The following is a 20618-nucleotide window of genomic DNA, read 5'->3' on the forward strand; positions in this document are numbered from 1 at the left end:
ATTACACTAGCCCTGATGTACTATGCCATATACAGTCTTGTGTTAGGCCCGATTGTGTCCTCTGCGACATGTTGTCATTACACTAGCCCTGATGTACTATGCGATATACAGTCTTGTGTTAGGCCCGATTGTGTCCTCTGCGACATGTTCTCATTACACTAGCCCTGATGTACTATGCCATATACAGTCTTGTGTTAGGCCCGATTGTGTCCTCTGCGACATGTTCTCATTACACTAGCCCTGATGTACTATGCGATATACAGTCTTGTGTTAGGCCCGATTGTGTCCTCTGCGACATGTTGTCATTACACTAGCCCTGATGTACTATGCGATATACAGTCTTGTGTTAGGCCCGATTGTGTCCTCTGCGACATGTACTCATTACACTAGCCCTGATGTACTATGCGATATACAGTCTTGTATTAGGCCCGATTGTGTCCTCTGCGACATGTTCTCATTACACCAGCCCTGATGTACTATGCCATATACAGTCTTGTATTAGGCCCGATTGTGTCCTCTGCGACATGTTCTCATTACACTAGCCCTGATGTACTATGCCATATACAGTCTTGTGTTAGGCCCGATTGTGTCCTCTGCGACATGTTCTCATTACACTAGCCCTGATGTACTATGCGATATACAGTCTTGTGTTAGGCCCGATTGTGTCCTCTGCGACATGTTCTCATTACACTAGCCCTGATATACTATGCGATATACAGTCTTGTGTTAGGCCCGATTGTGTCCTCTGCGACATGTTGTCATTACACTAGCCCTGATGTACTATGCCATATACAGTCTTGTGTTAGGCCCAATTGTGTCCTCTGCGACATGTTGTCATTACACTAGCCCTGATGTACTATGCGATATACAGTCTTGTGTTAGGCCCGATTGTGTCCTCTGCGACATGTACTCATTACACTAGCCCTGATGTACTATGCGATATACAGTCTTGTGTTAGGCCCGATTGTGTCCTCTGCGACATGTTCTCATTACACTAGCCCTGATGTACTATGCGATATACAGTCTTGTGTTAGGCCCGATTGTGTCCTCTGCGACATGTTGTCATTACACTAGCCCTGATGTACTATGCCATATACAGTCTTGTGTTAGGCCCGATTGTGTCCTCTGCGACATGCACTCATTACACTAGCCCTGATGTACTATGCGATATACAGCCTTGTGTTAGGCCCGATTGTGTCCTCTGCGACATGCACTCATTACACTAGCCCTGATGTACTATGCCATATACAGTCTTGTGTTAGGCCCGACTGTGTCCTCTGCGACATGTTCTCATTACACTAGCCCTGATGTACTATGCCATATACAGCCTTGTGTTAGGCCCGATTGTGTCCTCTGCGACATGCACTCATTACACCAGCCCTGATGTACTATGCGATATACAGTCTTGTGTTAGGCCCGATTGTGTGCTCTGCGACATGTTCTCATTACACTAGCCCTGATGTACTATGCGATATACAGTCTTGTGTTAGGCCCGATTGTGTCCTCTGCGACATGTTCTCATTACACTAGCCCTGATGTACTATGCGATATACAGTCTTGTGTTAGGCCCGATTGTGTCCTCTGCGACATGTTCTCATTACACCAGCCCTGATGTACTATGCGATATACAGTCTTGTGTTAGGCCCGATTGTGTCCTCTGCGACATGTTCTCATTACACTAGCCCTGATATACTATGCGATATACAGTCTTGTGTTAGGCCCGATTGTGTCCTCTGCGACATGTTCTCATTACACTAGCCCTGATGTACTATGCCATATACAGTCTTGTGTTAGGCCCGATTGTGTCCTCTGCGACATGTTCTCATTACACTAGCCCTGATGTACTATGCGATATACAGTCTTGTGTTAGGCCCGATTGTGTCCTCTGCGACATGTTGTCATTACACTAGCCCTGATGTACTATGCGATATACAGTCTTGTGTTAGGCCCGATTGTGTCCTCTGCGACATGTTCTCATTACACTAGCCCTGATGTACTATGCGATATACAGTCTTGTGTTAGGCCCGATTGTGTCCTCTGCGACATGTTCTCATTACACTAGCCCTGATGTACTATGCCATATACAGTCTTGTGTTAGGCCCGATTGTGTCCTCTGCGACATGTTCTCATTACACTAGCCCTGATGTACTATGCGATATACAGTCTTGTGTTAGGCCCGATTGTGTCCTCTGCGACATGTTCTCATTACACTAGCCCTGATGTACTATGCGATATACAGTCTTGTGTTAGGCCCGACTGTGTCCTCTGCGACATGTTCTCATTACACTAGCCCTGATGTACTATGCCATATACAGTCTTGTGTTAGGCCCGATTGTGTCCTCTGCGACATGTTCTCATTTTACTAGCCCTGATGTACTATGCGATATACAGTCTTGTGTTAGGCCCGATTGTGTCCTCTGCGACATGTACTCATTACACTAGCCCTGATGTACTATGCCATATACAGTCTTGTGTTAGGCCCGACTGTGTCCTCTGCGACATGTTCTCATTACACTAGCCCTGATGTACTATGCCATATACAGTCTTGTGTTAGGCCCGATTGTGTCCTCTGCGACATGTTCTCATTACACTAGCCCTGATGTACTATGCGATATACAGTCTTGTGTTAGGCCCGACTGTGTCCTCTGCGACATGTACTCATTACACTAGCCCTGATGTACTATGCCATATACAGTCTTGTGTAGTGCCTGATTGTGTCCTCTGCGACATGTTCTCATTACACTAGCCCTGATGTACTATGCCATATACAGTCTTGTGTTAGGCCCGATTGTGTCCTCTGCGACATGTTCTCATTACACTAGCCCTGATGTACTATGCCATATACAGTCTTGTGTTAGGCCCGATTGTGTCCTCTGCGACATGTTCTCATTACACTAGCCCTGATGTACTATGCGATATACAGTCTTGTGTTAGGCCCGATTGTGTCCTCTGCGACATGTTCTCATTACACTAGCCCTGATGTACTATGCGATATACAGTCTTGTGTTAGGCCTGATTGTGTCCTCAGCGACATGTACTCATTATACTAGCCCTGATGTACTATGCCATATACAGTCTTGTGTTAGGCCCGATTGTGTCCTCTGCGACATGTTCTCATTACACTAGCCCTGATGTACTATGCGATATACAGTCTTGTGTTAGGCCCGATTGTGTCCTCTGCGACATGTACTCATTACACTAGCCCTGATGTACTATGCGATATACAGTCTTGTGTTTGGCCCGATTGTGTCCTCTGCGACATGTTCTCATTACACTAGCCCTGATGTACTATCCCATATACAGTCTTGTGTTAGGCCCTATTGTGTCCTCTGCGACATGTACTCATTACACTAGCCCTGATGTACTATGCGATATACAGTATTGTGTTAGGCCCGATTGTGTCCTCTGCGACATGTTCTCATTACACTAGCCCTGATGTACTATGCCATATACAGTCTTGTGTTAGGCCTGATTGTGTCCTCTGCGACATGTTCTCATTACACTAGCCCTGATGTACGATGCGATATACAGTCTTGTGTTAGGCCCGATTGTGTCCTCTGCGACGTACTCATTACACTAGCCCTGATGTACAGTACTATGCGATATACAGTCTTGTGTTAGGCCCGACTGTGTCCTCTGCGACATGTACTCATTACACTAGCCCTGATGTACTATGCCATATACAGTCTTGTGTATTGTTATAATGGGCTTTTTTTTCTCTTTTTTTCCATTAGTTCTGTCATTTATTTTTATTTTTTTATCGTTTTTTTTGTGCCCATTTACATTATACATCTATTTGCTTTGCCGGTGACTCTATTTGTTTGGGATACCATAGATATTCCGCCCGCGATTTCAGTTTTCCATCTTATTTGATCCAAAGTGAGATCTGCATGTACAGGCATGGAATAAATGGCTCATTTCAATCCGTTCACCTAATCTGCGTGACGTGGAGATAATTTGGGTGGCTGCGCGTGCTGCGGGGAGATATGTATTGCTGGGTAGAGTCTAGCAGGTCCCAATCAATAACCACTATCTCGGAGAGGCCGCGAGTCAGGAAATGACTTTCTGATAGAACAGCCGTGTGTGGGGCAGAGGTGCGTCGATTATAATTATATCATAACCAACATTGTACACATAGGATTCTGCCACTGTATCTACATAACAAGGGGAGAGGATGCAATCGCAAACCACCCTTAATTGGGCGTCCAAAAACAAACTGACTTAACTGTGAAATGGACGTCTGTTTTCCCATTAGGTAAAAGGCCATGAAATGTTCAAGCTGGGCCTCCCAAATCTGTGACATTGACGCTAAGTCCGTTAAATCTCCCTGTACAGGCGACCCTGTCATTGTAACCCCTCACCTCCCAACAGCCATGAAAATCGGAGCCCGCCCCCGTCATCAAATTGTTAATCCGCAAAGCAAATTTTTCTATTTTTAAATCCTGCAAACGACTGACCGTGTGTCTGCGGCTGATACAGTGGCGGAAACCTGTTTGCATTCCGGGGGCGAGTTCATTATTTTGGTTTGGTTTTGAGGGGCTTTAAATACACATTTCAGTGAAACATCTCCTCAATACCGGATGGAATCTGAAAACCGCAAGAAGGAAAAATACAGAATATAAGATTTTGTTGTTGTTGGGTTGAAGCGTAAATAAATGTAAACCTACTGGATAAAAGCAAGACCATAACCCATATCGCCGTCCCGTCTGCTTACACCTTCACCAACGTGGGGCTGATGGGTTACGGTATAGATGGTAGACAATATTTAGGTGAACTGTCACTAGGATGACCACTAATGGTCGACGGTGACTAGGTTAACACCTAAAAATGGTCGACATTGAAGCTCTAGGTTGACATGGGCACGTTTTTGTTGACTATGTCGACATGGGCACCGTATAAGGGTAACGCGTCCCCTTGTTTCAGGCATGGTGCCTTGCTGCGCTTGGCATTCTATGCCCACTTGGATAGTAAAGTATGATAAACCTCCTTTTTATAAAAGAAAAAATGGGAAAAACTCACGTCAACCTTATTCATGTCGACCATGTCAATTTTTACATTATGCTTGTGTTGACTTGTCATTGTAGACCCTAGGGTGTGTTGACTATTCTTAGGTGTCGACCTAGTCACTGTCATCTGTTAGCGGTCGTTAAACGAAGGAAACCGCGCTAAAGGGGTTAAAAGAGACTTTTCCCCAAAGTTTGACCCTCTCCTCTAAAAAGAAGAATGGAATTACCAGGGAAGCGTCCTGTCCAAGTTCATAGCAGGTGAGGTAAGCCAGGGGGGAGCCGATGGGAGGAACGCAGCTGTCCCTGTCCGTCTGCCTCAGCCGCAGGATTACTGGCTGGGGGTGGAGGTGTCAGGGCTGGGAGACGGATTTGGGGGACATTCCTCTGACCCGTACGTCACTTTATCACTATTTCTCCTACATTCTTGTTACTTTTAATACACAATAAGGATTGTGGATCCCTGCGGCGGCATGTTCCCGATCCTAAACACAGGGTTATGTACACGTCGGGTGGCCGATCCTTATTCCATGGTACACAGCTTTGTGAACCTGTTCCCCACCGTTCCTCTCATACGTTATACTGTCCTGAGGTCAGGGGGAGTAGTTGTCTTTTATTTGTAATGTGCCACAATATAAATGTGCATGAAGACAAGTAATTACTTGGTTAATGTAGGAGATGCAGATGTTAGACAGGTGGTTAAACTGTTAATGAGTGTTTACATTTTCTTCAAATCTGCCGTTTCACACTCTCCCTCAGAACACGGTAGCATGTCCTCCCCCATTGTGATATATCAGCGTTTTTACAGCACTTATTTGTTAATGTAAGTTCTGAAGAGCAGGGCCCTCCTTCTGCCCTCATGTGCATTTCCTTCTCTTACTCTTCGATGGCCCTACATCCATTCTGCCCCCTGATACTTATGTCAGTGCCGCCTGCTGATGCAGCTATGGTTATGTGCCCTGTACTTGTCCTCTATGGTATACAGCTGTAAGTCACTGTCTCCTGGGTTATATACTGTGTAATAGGGTGCTGCGGATCCCTTGTTCTCTGCCCCCTGATACTTATGTCAGTGCCGCCTGCTGATGCAGCTATGCTTATGTGCCCTGCACTTGTCCTCTATTGTATTCACCTGTAAGTCACCGTCTCCTGGGTTATATACTCTGTAATAGGGTGCTGCGGATCCCTTGTTCTCTGCCCCCTGATACTTATGTCAGTGCCGCCTGCTGATGCAACTGTGGTTATGTGTTCTGTACTTGTCCTCTATTGTATACAGCTGTTAGTCAGTTTCTCCTGGGTTATATACTGTGTAATAGGGCGCTGCGGATCCCTTGTTCTCTGCCCCCTGATAGTTATGTCAGTGTCCCCTGCTGATGCAGCTATGGTTATATACCCTGTACTTGTCCTCTATTGTATTCAGCTGTTAGTCAGTTTCTCCTGGGTTATATACTGTGTAATAGGGCGCTGCGGATCCCTTGTTCTCTGCCCCCTGATAGTTATGTCAGTGTCCCCTGCTGATGCAGCTATGGTTATGTGCCCTGTACCTGTCCTCTATTGTATTCAGCTGTAAGTCACTGTCTCCTGGGTTATATACTGTGTAATAGGGCGCTGCGGATCCCTTGTTCTCTGCCCCCTGATAGTTATGTCAGTGTCCCCTGCTGATGCAGCTATGGTTATGTGCCCTGTACTTGTCCTCTATTGTATTCAGCTGTTAGTCAGTTTCTCCTGGGTTATATACTCTGTAATAGGGTGCTGCGGATCCCTTGTTCTCTGCCCCCTGATACTTATGTCAGTGCCGCCTGCTGATACAGCTATAGTTATGTGCCCTGTACTTGTCCTCTATTGTATTCAGCTGTAAGTCACTGTCTCCTGGGTTATATACTGTGTAATAGGGTGCTGCGGATCCCTTGTTCTCTGCCCCCTGATACTTATGTCAGTGCCGCCTGCTGATACAGCTGTGGTTATGTGCCCTGTACTTGTCCCCTATTGTATTCAGCTGTCAGTCACTGTCTCCTGGGTTGTATACTGTGTAATAGGGTGCTGCGGATCCCTTGTTCTCTGCCCCCTGATACTTATGTCAGTGCCGCCTGCTGATGCAGCTGTGGTTATGTGCCCTGTACTTGTCCTCTATTGTATACAGCTGTAAGTCACTGTCTCCTGGGTTATATACTCTGTAATAGGGTACTGCGGATCCCTTGTTCTCTGCCCCCTGATACTTATGTCAGTGCTGCCTGCTGATGCAGCTGTGGTTATGTGCCCTGTACTTGTCCTCTATTGTATACAGCTGTAAGTCACTGTCTCCTGGGTTATATACTCTGTAATAGGGTACTGCGGATCCCTTGTTCTCTGCCCCCTGATACTTATGTCAGTGCCGCCTGCTGATGCAGCTATGGTTATGTACCCTGTACCTGTCCTCTATTGTCAGTCACTGTCTCCTGTTTTGCTTACTCCTCTACAGTATGTACTCTGTAGCTAAACTAGGGGGCTCATTGTGGCATGAACACTCAATGTTAACTTTTAGTAAGACAGGTGTTGCTCTACGCCATGAGGATAGTCACCGTTTGACCTTGAGAGAGTATAACTGTGGAAAATATGTCTAATTGTCCTCTTCACCTCCCCAGCACCTGGAGAGGATATTGTCTGGTCAGTAGGACCTCCCTTTAGTGTAGCGAATACCCTTGCATGGCCCTCTGTGCTCGGCACAACTTGCCGTTCTCCAACGTAGTCCACGTAGATGCTAAAGCATTTAAAAGTCTAAAATATGGAAGGAAAGAATCATTAAAAACTTGCATCAACCTTTTCATGTCGACCTTTTGGTGCTGTTGACCTTTGTCAAGGTCATCCTAGTGTATGACAAACTTCACAAGGTCGACCTAGTGCATTTGACCTTTTGTCAAGGTCGACCCATTGACTATTGATCTAGACACTTTCGATCTATCCTCCGGGTACCATCCTGCCGCTTGTCATAGGGAGTAACAAAATGTGAGTCAATTAAGTATTGTTTGCTTTATTTGTGACTGTATCATTTTGTCTAAGGCCGGTCAGGCCGTGAACGTAAATGTCTGGCACAGTGGGTTGCTGCCTGTTTAATGCTTCTTTCTGAATTTCTAAAAGCCCCTTATCTACTTTCCTTCCCGGGGTGCTGGCGCCTTTATTTCCATATCACTATGTTCTTACGTTCTGACACCTTTGATGAATTTACAAATAACCAGTATAAAAATTTTATTATTATTTATTAGACATGATACAGAGTATCACAGAAATATGAATATTTCTCTAAAACACCATAGGGGGAAATCCAGACTATTACAAGAACACATAAACAGCGTGACAGAGGTGCAAAGTGCTGTTCAAATTAAGAGCAAATGCTTGACTAGATGGACGGCAATGCGGTCCGCGTAGATAGTGTCCCAGGTTAGAAATGAATTTATTTCAGTTAATGAATAAACAGAACCATAAAAAGTCCCTCCACATTATCAAGTCCGCCGAGATAATACAAGTGAGTCAAAAATAATCCACATTCCAGCTATATTAAAATGTCTGTTGGCTACACTGTATTATCAACGCTTTCCATACCAGGTCGCTTTCTCCGCAATCATTGCTGCGCTGGTTTAAACGTTACATCAGTTCATTTGTGACTGCAGCGCAAGAACAAATGGCTGCCCCACTTGTGATTTGCAGGAAAGAAGAGCAGCGTGAAGTGATTCGGGTTTTGTGCTCTGAGGGTGTGTCTGGGGACGATACTTATCAAAGACTTTGTGCACAGTATGGAGAAGGTGTTCTGTCACAAAGAAGTGTGTATAGAGAAGTTCAAAAAAGGTTGCACAAGTGTCAGCCATGAAGAAGGAGCCGGATGCCTCTACACGACTGATGAGCACATTGAACTTGCACATGAACGTGAGGGAATACAAAAACTTGATGACAGATGGACAAAGTGTATTGAAAAACAGAGAGATTATATTGAAAAAAAATGTATTTGTCTTTTCTGAAAGTTGATTAAATTAAATTCATACCGCGATTCACCACTGGCATGAGCGGTTTCATAAGGATGTATGTGGTTGTCCTTCATTTTAACATTGCTACACACTTCTGTCACACTGTGGGGGGGGGGGGGGGGGGGGGGGATTAATTTAGCTACGACTAATTTATCCCACTGGAGGCAGGCAAAAAAATATCCTCAATAACTTATTCCAGATCCATGTGTTTTTCGCCCTAAAATGGGTCAGTTTTCAGCTGGAAAAAAAATGTGCCCAACATTGAACAAAAATTTTGAAAACAGTGAGATTTTTTTTTTTTTTCACCTGAAAAATTGGGGGCACTGAATTCCCCAGTGTCTGTTTTTGCTATGAATATCTCAACTTCCTAAATCAGTGTTTTAAAGAAATTTTTATATTTTATAATAATATTTTCATGCTGGTTATTTGTAAATTCTTGAAATGTGTTAGAGGACTGTTACTTTTTGTTATACTACTGTTTTTTTTTAAAGAATGTGCAGAATTCTTTTAGGTATTTCATTTTCCCATTATATTCTTTAACATTTTGGAATCTTACGCTCTTGGTAATGGTCCCTTGTACTGAACACTATTTCTGTTTACCCTATAACCTTAAGATTTCCTTGCACTTTGATAAAAATATTAAGAATTGCAGAAAATTGCAATTGCGATTTATTTCCAATGGGGGGGGGGGGGTCATTATGAATAACAATGTTTGCTTGCCAATTTTCACACCTATTTTGACAAATTGACTTGGTGCCGAAAGTTTTTGAAAAGTCTCTGAAATTCAAGCTGGATCACTGACTTAATTTCTTTTTAAATTGTCACATTTATTTGTCCTACTCCCAGGTATTATAATATATATATATATATATATATATATATATATATATATATATATATATATATAAATAATAGAATTCCTTTATTCGTCTCTCAATGGAGAAATTTGCAGTTGTTACAGCAAGGTTCAAGGATCAATCTATAATTGATCTGTGTTCATCAGAGGCCAGATATGCATTTCATACAGTCTTAATAATGCTAATAGTTTTATAGAACTCTTTTCCCCAATTGTTCTCAAAGCATCTCTCAAAATGAGTAAATAAAATTGGACCCCCACAACCCACCTTTTGGCGTTGGGCTAATCGGCATTAGGCCAAATCCCAAACCGATTTCTCTATATTGATAAATCATGCAGTTCGGGTTTCTGTAGCAGCCACACGCCAGAGTATGATATGCGGCACTTTCTAGTCAGCCAGACACATCAGTGTATAGCACATTCCCCCCACAGAGAAAACTGGAAGCAGTTTCTAATCCCCTCTAGTAAACCCCATATGGCATATTTATAATGTTCTGCCATAATCTATGAATGTTCCTGTAATGTACAATAATCAGTACTATCGCTCTCATCGCTTGCTAACACGAAGCCTGATATGTAACTCTGTTGTAAGTGTCTCCCATCTGAGGACATTGGAGTTTCCATTGGACTGACAGGCTTATGCCATAGGTGCAATATTATGGATACTTAACAGTATTTATTATAAATAGGTAAATAGGAGAACTCATTGGGAAAGCACCATATAGTGTCAGAATCCACGATATAGAGTTATACAGGAGAACCGGGAGGACATGCTGGAGAATTTAACCCTCACTGAGAATTATCTAGATTTTATTTTCATTTACCAAAAATGTAATTTAAAGCCTCTATTAGTGCCGTTCAGTTTATTTCAATATGCAAAGTCACATTCCCGGCCGCAGTACCGTTTCTTCGTATATTTGAAGCCGAGTTTGGTAGCGCTGTACAGTTATCTGAAATATACAGAAAATGTCATTTATTCCCTCCAGTCTGTCAGACTATTGTGGCAGTGCCCTCTACAGGTGTAACGCGGTATCACCACTGTGCAGATCAAGCCGTTGGAGCCTTCCCCAATCTATGTGGAGAATCTGCTCTTTTAAACTTGAGCAGATGCCCAGGAGCTATGTTTGTTCTGCATATTTCCATTCTGGATAAGTATTTATTTCAGGCTAGAAATGAACTGCGCCTTAACAAAATCGTTAAGTGCGCTAATCCTTGCAGCCAGCGTCCGTTGGCCGATCCCATCATACAAGGGCAATGTCCTTGGAGGAGACGAGAAGAATCACTGCGCTGTATTCGCGGTCATTCTCTGCTTTCCCTATCTGATATATTTTTTTTAAATTGAGTGTTTTTTTATTGGATTTTTATAACATAACAAATAGACAAGATACAAAAAACCCCGACATAAACAGTAAAAGAATAGATACTGCACGATAGTAGGCATTATTTAAAACATGTAGAGAAGGATGTAGACATATATGCATAATAGGCAGTACTGACCCCCTACATTGCTAAGGATATAGTGCAATAGCCCGAAGGCGCCAATCGGGCACATGCATCACTAAAGAATGATGGGTCATAAATACAGAGCAATAATAGAAATAATACTACAGGATTAGAAATATGGAGTGTAACAAAAACATAGTCAACTGTCGGGAGACCTAAACCCTCTAACACTAATAAAATAAATATTCCCTCCATAAACCCAAATCAAACCACCCCTAAAAACCCCCCACCCTGTACAACCCTCCCCCAATTAAGGCGTACCTGGATCCCCTTACTACCCTGCTAACTACCTAAACTATATCTATCACACCCAACTCCCCCCCCCCCCCCCCCCCGCCAAGCAGGATATTTTAGCAGAATATATAAACCGAGGGCAATGAACTTGAACCGTTGGTACATATGGGTGAAAATGAAGCTCTCTAGAGGAAAGTACCAAAGGATCGAGAAAAATAAAAATAATAAAAAATATATAAAAATGATTCACTGTTTCCACCATCAATGTAAGCATATCAAAATAGATTATCGCATATTGGAGAGCCAGGAGATATACAGCATTAGTGCATATGGAGTACACAAAGCTCGGACATCGTCGATGAAATATCGATCATAAACAATAACTGAGGAAAAGGATATGCACACTAAAAGGGCCATCTAAAATAGAAGTAGTACTGTGCATTTCGACCATCTGGCCAGTCCTCAAGTCCAAGCCAAAATAAGGAGATAATAGTGTGAGATATGGCTTCAACATCTTGCGGGGAGATTGGGCAGTGTTCATTGAGTAGAGGCAAAAGGTCCCAGACATCTACAGAGTCCAAAGCCAATTTGAGTGGAGGGTCAGCCTGAAAGGGACCCATATCAGGAGCAAGTACAGGAGGAGCAATGTTCCCAGACAGAATGGGTATTAGTAGGCCATCATCCACAGTCTCCCCAGCCTCCAGGACATCCGCAGGAGGATAGAAAGAAACAGGGTCATCACAGCGTACATCCTCAAATTTACGTAAAAGTCTGGCAGTGGAGGCCCGGATTGCCAAGAGTATTTGTTGAGCGGAGAGATTCATATTCATTTATAGCACGCAGTGAGTGCAATTATTAACAAAAAGAACCACTCCCAGCTATGATATAGTCGTGTAAATGAAAGGCAATGGCTAGCACATCACCAAGTAAGTGTTAAAGAGTCACAGCTTGAGAGTAGTCTGATAAAACGGGGTTCAAAATAACCAGACACAGTTAACTAGATACTGACATACAGGCAGACAGGTGCTATCAGTGTATCCAGCCTCGGTACAAACAGAGGTTAGCCGATGCCAAATGTTGGGGATCAACTGCCTACCAAGGCATATATCCCTCTCTGCAGGCTCCAAGTAGTCAGGAATATCACTGAGCCCAGCGCATTTAGGAGTTATTGTCCTCTAAGGCACCGCGGCTCCGGGGACGGTAAGCAAGATGGCGCCAGCCCCTCCGTGCGGCAAAGCAGCGCACCTCAATAGAGGCAGCTCCCGCTTCCCCCGCTAATCCTCCAGAGGGTCTCCTGACGCTCCTACCGGTTCGCCCTCCCGACACGCGACATCCGCGAGGCCAGTGGTTATTATAACAGCATAAGCGCTGGTACCCAGCAGTATCCACCGGAGCTTTTAAAATGGCGCCCGCATCCAGGAAACAGGGCCCACGAGTCTCACCGGATCACCAGCCGTCCAAGGCTTCAGGATCCTCTCCAAAGCGTCACAAGTGGTGCAGGGAAGACAGGAGTACCTTCAGAGCCAGGGGAAACAGGTATGAAGCTTCCACGGGTCCCGGGGAAGGATATATTAAAAGGATATGAACAGAGCTTTCAGTCCCCGCACCCGCTCACGTTGCCGGCCAAGCCACGCCCCCCCCCTATCTGATATATTTACCCAACTGTAATATAGATATGTTATTACTTGCATGAGCAGATAATACTTTCATTATCCTGGTGTCATGTTCAGCATTTCTATTCGCAATCATCCTCGCCTATCCTAAAATGAGGTCATTCTCTAACTACTGGTATGGGGTAACATTATAGTTGCTCAACAATGACGCAGTGAAAAACCAAGATGGAGCCTGCGTGATCACCATTACACAACAAGATGGCAGCCATATGTGAGAAGTACAGGTGCAACAGGCAGCCTCTTCCGTCCCATTTCACAATATTGGGCACGTTCCCCTACCCTTCCTTCTCAGGCCGTAGCAGCGATGGTCTCCTGGTCATCTCTCAGTGATGCATTAGTTATACTAGCCACAACATTACTCACATACTGTGAGCGGTAGTGATATTAGTGACCGGGACGTGGCTGAATGTCACATAGCATCTAATCCGCTAACTGAATTACTCCAAAGATTTCACATGAAGAGAAGATGTTTTATATTATTTTATAATAAACTGTAAAGCACAGACTCCTATCCAACGTATATGTACGAGCACCTTACATGTCCATCAGACCTCCCAACCTCCCCACATGCACCTTGCATAACCTATCAGACCTCCCAACGAGCCCCTTACAACCCAGGGAGACCTCCCCACGTGCCCATTACATCCCAATCTGACTGCTCCACGTGCCCCTTACATACCCATAAGACCTCCCCACGTGCCTGTCACATACCATTTGGCCTCCCCACGTGCCCCTCACATGCCGATCAGACCTCCCCACGTGCCCCTTACATACCCATCAGACCTCCCCACTTCCTCTTACATGTCAGTCAGACCTCTCCACATGCGCCTTATGTGCCCGCCAGATCACCCTCCTTAGTGTGAAATCACATGAGCTTCACGGTCACTAGCGTGTGCGTGGGGGTGCAAGTGATTCCATCGTGGCCACATACTGCTTCTGTTTCACAGACTATTAATTGGGGCTGTCAGGGGCCCACAAGCCATTCCAAGTCCCTTACAACAGAAGGGCCAATACTCCATTTTATATAGGATTAGAACGTAACCTCTCACAAGCAGGGCAAGAGAGCCTCTTGCCTCGTGTGCTCTTTCCTCTCTTAGAATACATATACATATATTTATGTTTTACTTCATACACCATTCAACGGCACCTAACCCCAGGGATCTGCGGCGCTATATAAATAACTGACAATTATAAGAATTAGCCTTGTACTACTACCATGTACCACTATTACAGTGCAACGGAATACGTGGCCCTATGTAAAAACTGTGGATTATGATCAGTAACCGTGTCTTTACTTGCAAAATTGTTCCACGCAATCAGGAATGACTGCAGCATATATCGGATGTGGGAAGTTGAGGCCTAGAACAATGGCCTGGCTACTGCAATGTGTTAGTAGACAACCCGTCTGGCTGTATACGGCCTGAATATTAGCAGCCCGTCGTCCATCCATACGTTATTCCTAATGTTATTAGACAGCGCTGTAGAGTCTGGTTCCTGTAACTCCCTGGTGTTCATCGGTCACTACAAAATCTACAACAGCAGCTTAAACTTTTGTTCTTCTTTAATTCTAAACATGTAACATTAATTTAGTGTTTCCAGAACGGTCCGCTGTACGTGTGTAAGTCATTTCTCCTGCAGACTATGCGAGTGTTGAGCGGAGAGGTTCTGTGACATCGCATATGTCCGCAAGCCTTGCACATGTACTATCTCCGGTGTAAGGCAGGTTCACCCCTGTAACTGGATACTCTGTAGCAGACTGCAATTTTCCGTCTTCGTTTTTTCCCCTCTCTTCATGGCGGAAGGACTGATCTTGCCTTGATTAAATGTTTTGGAAGTCAGCAATGGATTGGGCAAGGAGAATTGATTTTCCAGGCTCCATTGCCCGACTGGCATGGAGGAATACATCCTAGAAATGTCAGTTTTATGGTATGGAGCCCGCAAGTACCAGAGCAAGTGGAAACTGGCATGGAAAAAAAACAGGCCTGGCAGCGCGGATATCGCAGTAATGCTGGCGGGGTGTTAGGGAGGCTCGGGGTGCCCCCTGAAAAATCACCGCATCCAGAGGTTAGTTCTGGATGAACCTCAGTGAGCTCCCCTGACTGGAGAAGAGGGTACTCTCAGTTTGTGTAGATTCTGAAAACTGGGCCCTTGTAAGATTAGCTTTGGCTGCTGAACACAAAAAATGCAGATGCGTCCGATTTGGATCCAAAGATGGCGGTCTTATAATGTGCTCTTGTTCACTGTGGTTTCAGTTGTTCCAGATGGCCTCTCGTGGCGCAAAAAAGGTCCTGTAAAATGCTGCTGCGTCGAAACTCTTTATCTTTTTTCAAAATCTGCATTTTATTCACTTAAAACACTACATTGCTACCTAGCACCGATTAGTGTGTTATGCACCGTGTAGATCTGTGCGGGACCAAGCCTGAATCTGTGTAGAAAGTGCTGCGGCTTTTTCTCACGCCATGTCCCAGCTTCCGTTGCAGCGCGGCGTCTCTAGCCCATACTTAGTGATGTTTTGCCTCATCTGCAATGCAAACAAAATGCAAAATTTAAGGAAAAAGGCGTACGCTGCACCTCCAAGAGCATCTGTCCCGTCGGTCTTTTCACTACACGTATAGACGTTAGGTGTATGAGAACACAGTAACTGCAGTCTTAGGAAAAGCCACATTTTATTCCTCAGATTCTCTCATAAAAACCTGGTTATATGACGCGTGTGCACAGTTTAAAGCAAAAAAAAAAAAACAGATTTTTTTATATATTTTATTTTATTCCCAAGTCGTTTTTCTATATTCTATATGGCTTTGGATGACAATCCAATTTATATTGTTTCTACGGGTTATATAATCTTTTTTATTTATTTTATACCCTTTTTAATATAGAATAATTTTCAAATAAAGTTTTGTCATATTCATTTTTTTTTTAAACATTTTTCTTTTTTTAAAAAGATGAAGTTTATTAATTTGTATTTTTTTTTTTTGCTATGTTATTACAATTTTAAAATTAGGTATTTTTTCCAATTATTCAAATAATATTCCTTTTATGTACTTTTATATTTTACCGAGTGCTGTCTAACGAGAGACTTGTTGAATCAAAAAGCGTTGCCTTCCCTGTTACGTGTCCTGTCTTCAGGTAATAATTAAGCAGTGAGTAAGATATATATATATATATATATATATATATATATATATATATATATATATATATATACTGTCATGAGAATTTACAATATTTGCAGTAGACCTGTAAAGCGCATGGATTTGCCTTTGAAGGTAGAAAACAGGCATTATATCACAGCAGAGATACCCGTACCATCCTGCTCGCTGCTCAGCACAGTATATTTTCATGCTACTGATCGGTATGAGCTACGTGTTATCATTTATGAAGGAATATCGGACCAATCTAGAATACATAGATTAACCCTTTGTGTGCCAAGTGAAATTATCAAAAATAGATGTGAAAATGGCCAAGCAAATATTTTTTTTATATTTATAAAGAAAAAAAAAATATTTTTTTTACACATTATTTTTATTTGAACTTATATAACAAATGTGAGCGACTCTGGCATTTTTAGCTGATATTTGGCCCATCTCTTGCAGAGGAGACGGCGCTCAAAGGGTTAATAATTGAAACTGAGGTCTGGCTTTTTAGAGGAGGCACATTCTCTGTTTCCATGTGTGTATAATTGTTGTATTATTATTAATATTATTTCTATGTGTTATCTCTCGTAGATTGTGTTTATCCGACGCTGAGATTTAGAGGTGTATATATTTGTATTTGGTAATGGCGCTGTAACTGTGCGTTGCTGTAAGTCTCAGTATGCTTGGATATAACAGAGCAATGGAGCCGCACCGAGAGATCCGCTGATCAGCACTATTCACTCATATCATTACTTAGTTCTGCAAATATTTGTGTTTATATATCACGTCCGCTTAGAAGTCTGTGATTGGTAAAGGGCCTGACTTGTAGGCTATGATTGTGCACGTCTGTCATCGGGTAACACGGCCGCTTATCAGAGGAAATTTATTCCATCAGTGAACATTTACATCGCAAGTCCGCAGATCGGGATTTGGCAGCCTGTGTCTCCTTCCAGATGTTGCTGGACTACAATTACCAGCATGCTAAAACCGCCTTTTATGTTCATCCAGAGTCCACACATTATGTTGATCACCACACTTGTGTGTATATGAGCAAGAATTTCTAATGAGATCAGCCACTTCTTTACTGTAAGAGCAGTGAATCTTTATAATACATGCAGCGAATCCTTTCAATAAAATCAGTGATTTTTTTTTTTTTTTATGAACGGAGAATCCTTCCAGTACAATTAGTGACTCCTGACTGTTAACAGTGAATCCGTAAGATCACAGAACTCTACCATGGGATCAATAAATCTTTTATCATAAGAGAAGTGAATGCTCTCAGTATTAGAAGCTGTCAGTCTTTATTGTCCAAGCCGAAAACCTTCACTTTAAGAGCAGTGAATCTTTACAGTACGAGCGTTGAATCTTCACCATTCAAAAATGTAATCCGTGTGGTGACAGTAGTGCAAGTGTGTAACAAGAACAATGATTTTTTTTAAATATAAATAGTAGTGATTTTTTTTTAATGCAAAAGTAGCGATGCTTTACCAGAGGAGAAATGAGCCTTTTACGATAACAGAAGAGAATATTTACGGTAAGAGCATTACATTTTAGCCTTTTAAAGAAGAGAATAATTACAAGAACAACATGGTACTGTATGTTTAACATAAGAACAATGATTAAACAAATAACACAGTATTTTCTGTGAGCCGTGGCACCCTGGGGAGCCTCAGGGCAGTTTCAGGGGTGCCTCCGGTTAGTGATCCAGGACCAATTCAAATTATCTATGGCCGGTGTTCCCATCATAGAATTTGTGGATAAACAGAACTGAATCCTGTCCCTCAAAATGAACCTAATGATGACATATAAATAAAATGAACGTAATTTTATATTTTTTTTCTAAATTTCACAATAAGAAACATTTACCTTAGGGATGCCGTGAAAAAAGTGAAAACTCCAGGGCACCATGATTCAAAAAAAATTGGGAACCACTGCCTTCTGCTAAGAGCAGTGAATCCTTACTGTTAGAGAATCCTTACAGCAGTGAATCCTTACTGTTAGAGAATCCTTACAGCAGTGAATCCTTACTGTTAGAGAAGTAAACACATTTACAGCAGTGAATCCTTACTGTTAGAGCAGTGAGTCCTTACTGTTAGAGCAGTGAGTCCTTACGGTTAGAGCAGTGAATCCTTACTGTTAGAGCAGTGAATCCTTACTGTTAGAGCAGTGAGTCCTTACTGTTAGAGCAGTGAATCCTTACTGTTAGAGCAGTGAATCCTTACTGTTAGACCAGTGAATCCTCACTGTTAGAGCAGTGAGTCCTTACTGTTAGAGCAGTGAGTCCTTACTGTTAGAGCAGTGAGTCCTTACTGTTAGAGCAGTGAATCCTTACTGTTAGAGCATGGAATCCTTACTTTTAGAGAATCAGAGGCAATGGAGTCATCTGCCGCCGGGCTCCTGCTCCCAAGGGGGCACCTCTCCTCCCCTGCAAGTTTAAATTAGTTAATTGAAAGCCATCAATATAACTTCTGTGGAGTTCTAAAATATATGTGTTCTCACTATATAGATAGATAGATAGATAGATAGATAGATAGATAGATAGATAGATATTTCAGGTTGTGTGTGTGAGTGGTGGGGCAATATATATCTTGCCTCCGGGCAACTGGGACGAAATTATGCCACTGAAGAGCATTGAATCCTTACTGTTAGAGAAGTGAATCCTTAATGTTAGAGTAGTGAATCCTTACTGTTAGAGCAGTGAATCCTTACTGTTAGAGCAGTGAATCCTTCCTGTTAGAGCAGTGAATCCTTCCTGTTAGAGCAGTGAATCCTTCCTGTTAGAGCAGTGAATCCTTAATGTTAGAGCAGTGAATCCTTACTGTTAGAGCATGGAACTCTAACTTTTAAAGAAGTAAATCCTTACTGTTAGAGCATGGAACTCTTACTGTTAGAGCAGTGAACCCTTACTGTTAGAGCAGTGAATCCTTTCTGTTAGAGAAGTGAATCCTTACTGTTAGAGCATGGAACTCTTACTGTTAGAGCAGTGAACCCTTACTGTTAGAGCAGTGAATCCTTACTGTTAGAGAAGTGAATCCTTACTGTTAGAGCAGTGAGTCCTTACTGTTAGAGCAGTGAACCCTTACTGTAAGAGAAGTGAGTCCTTACTGTTAGAGCAGTGAATCCTTACTGTTAGAGAAGTGAATCCTTACTGTTAGAGCATGGAACTCTTACTGTTAGAGAAGTGAGTCCTTACTGTTAGAGCAGTGAATCCTTACTGTTAGAGCAGTGAATCCTTACTGTTAGAGCAGTGAATCCTTACTGTTATAGAAGTGAATCCTTACTGTTAGAGCAGTTAACTATGGCATGTACTTCCAGAAAATACTTTACTGTCTTCTCTATTCTAGAACAGGATCTCTTGCTAATTGGAATACACAGCGCCGCTGGTCTTCAGATCACATGTGATTAAAATGTGAGTGTTCCAAATGTCAGTCAATAATAATATTTTACCTATTAAGGCACAATGTCATTGTTATTTTTTGTTATTTTGTTGGGGTTCCATTTCAATGGGAACATGTCTAGTTTTTAATCCAGATGACCTATGTAACAACACATAGGTCATCTGTATTAAAAAATAGACATGGGAGGGACTGGGAGGAGAAGGGCCTGTTGCCTTGGGTGCACTGGGTACCAGCTGGGGCACATGGTGAGTACGACGTGACGTAACTGCTGCCATATGGAATATCAGGGTAACCGCAGCCTGCAGCAGCACGTTCAGGGTCTGTAAGTGGCAGCGCAGATATCTGACCCACACGCACAGCGGCACACAGACACTTTGCAGCTGGCCCATAAACGTGTAAGGGAAGACGTGAGAAGAGAGAAATATTGATGTCGGGCAGATGTAGCTCTCGTCCCAAACAGAAATGACCTAATCAGACACTTGTTTGGCAAAAACTTAGCACAGTTTTCTTGGGGGGATTTTGCCGTCCGTAGCAATAAATAATGTCTTCCCTGCGTCTCCCAGGAGTACAATGACAAGAGGCTCCAGGCTGGTGGAAACATTAAATATTATTATAGTCACCTGTTCATCTGCTCAGAGCCGGCAGACAGCTCATCCTCCCCGGGCCGCAGTGTGAGAGCTGCACGCCTCCCACAGCCTGCCGCACTCATCTAGTAATTACCCCTCCATCCTCATCTGTCTCCTAATGACCCACATCGTGCAGTGCTTCCACAGACACACTCTGAAGCTGGGTACACACTTATAGATATATCTACAGATGGATTGG

Source organism: Crinia signifera, chromosome 19 (assembly GCF_055691185.1).
Source record: "Crinia signifera chromosome 19, ASM5569118v1, whole genome shotgun sequence".
Taxonomy (NCBI): domain Eukaryota; kingdom Metazoa; phylum Chordata; class Amphibia; order Anura; family Myobatrachidae; genus Crinia; species Crinia signifera.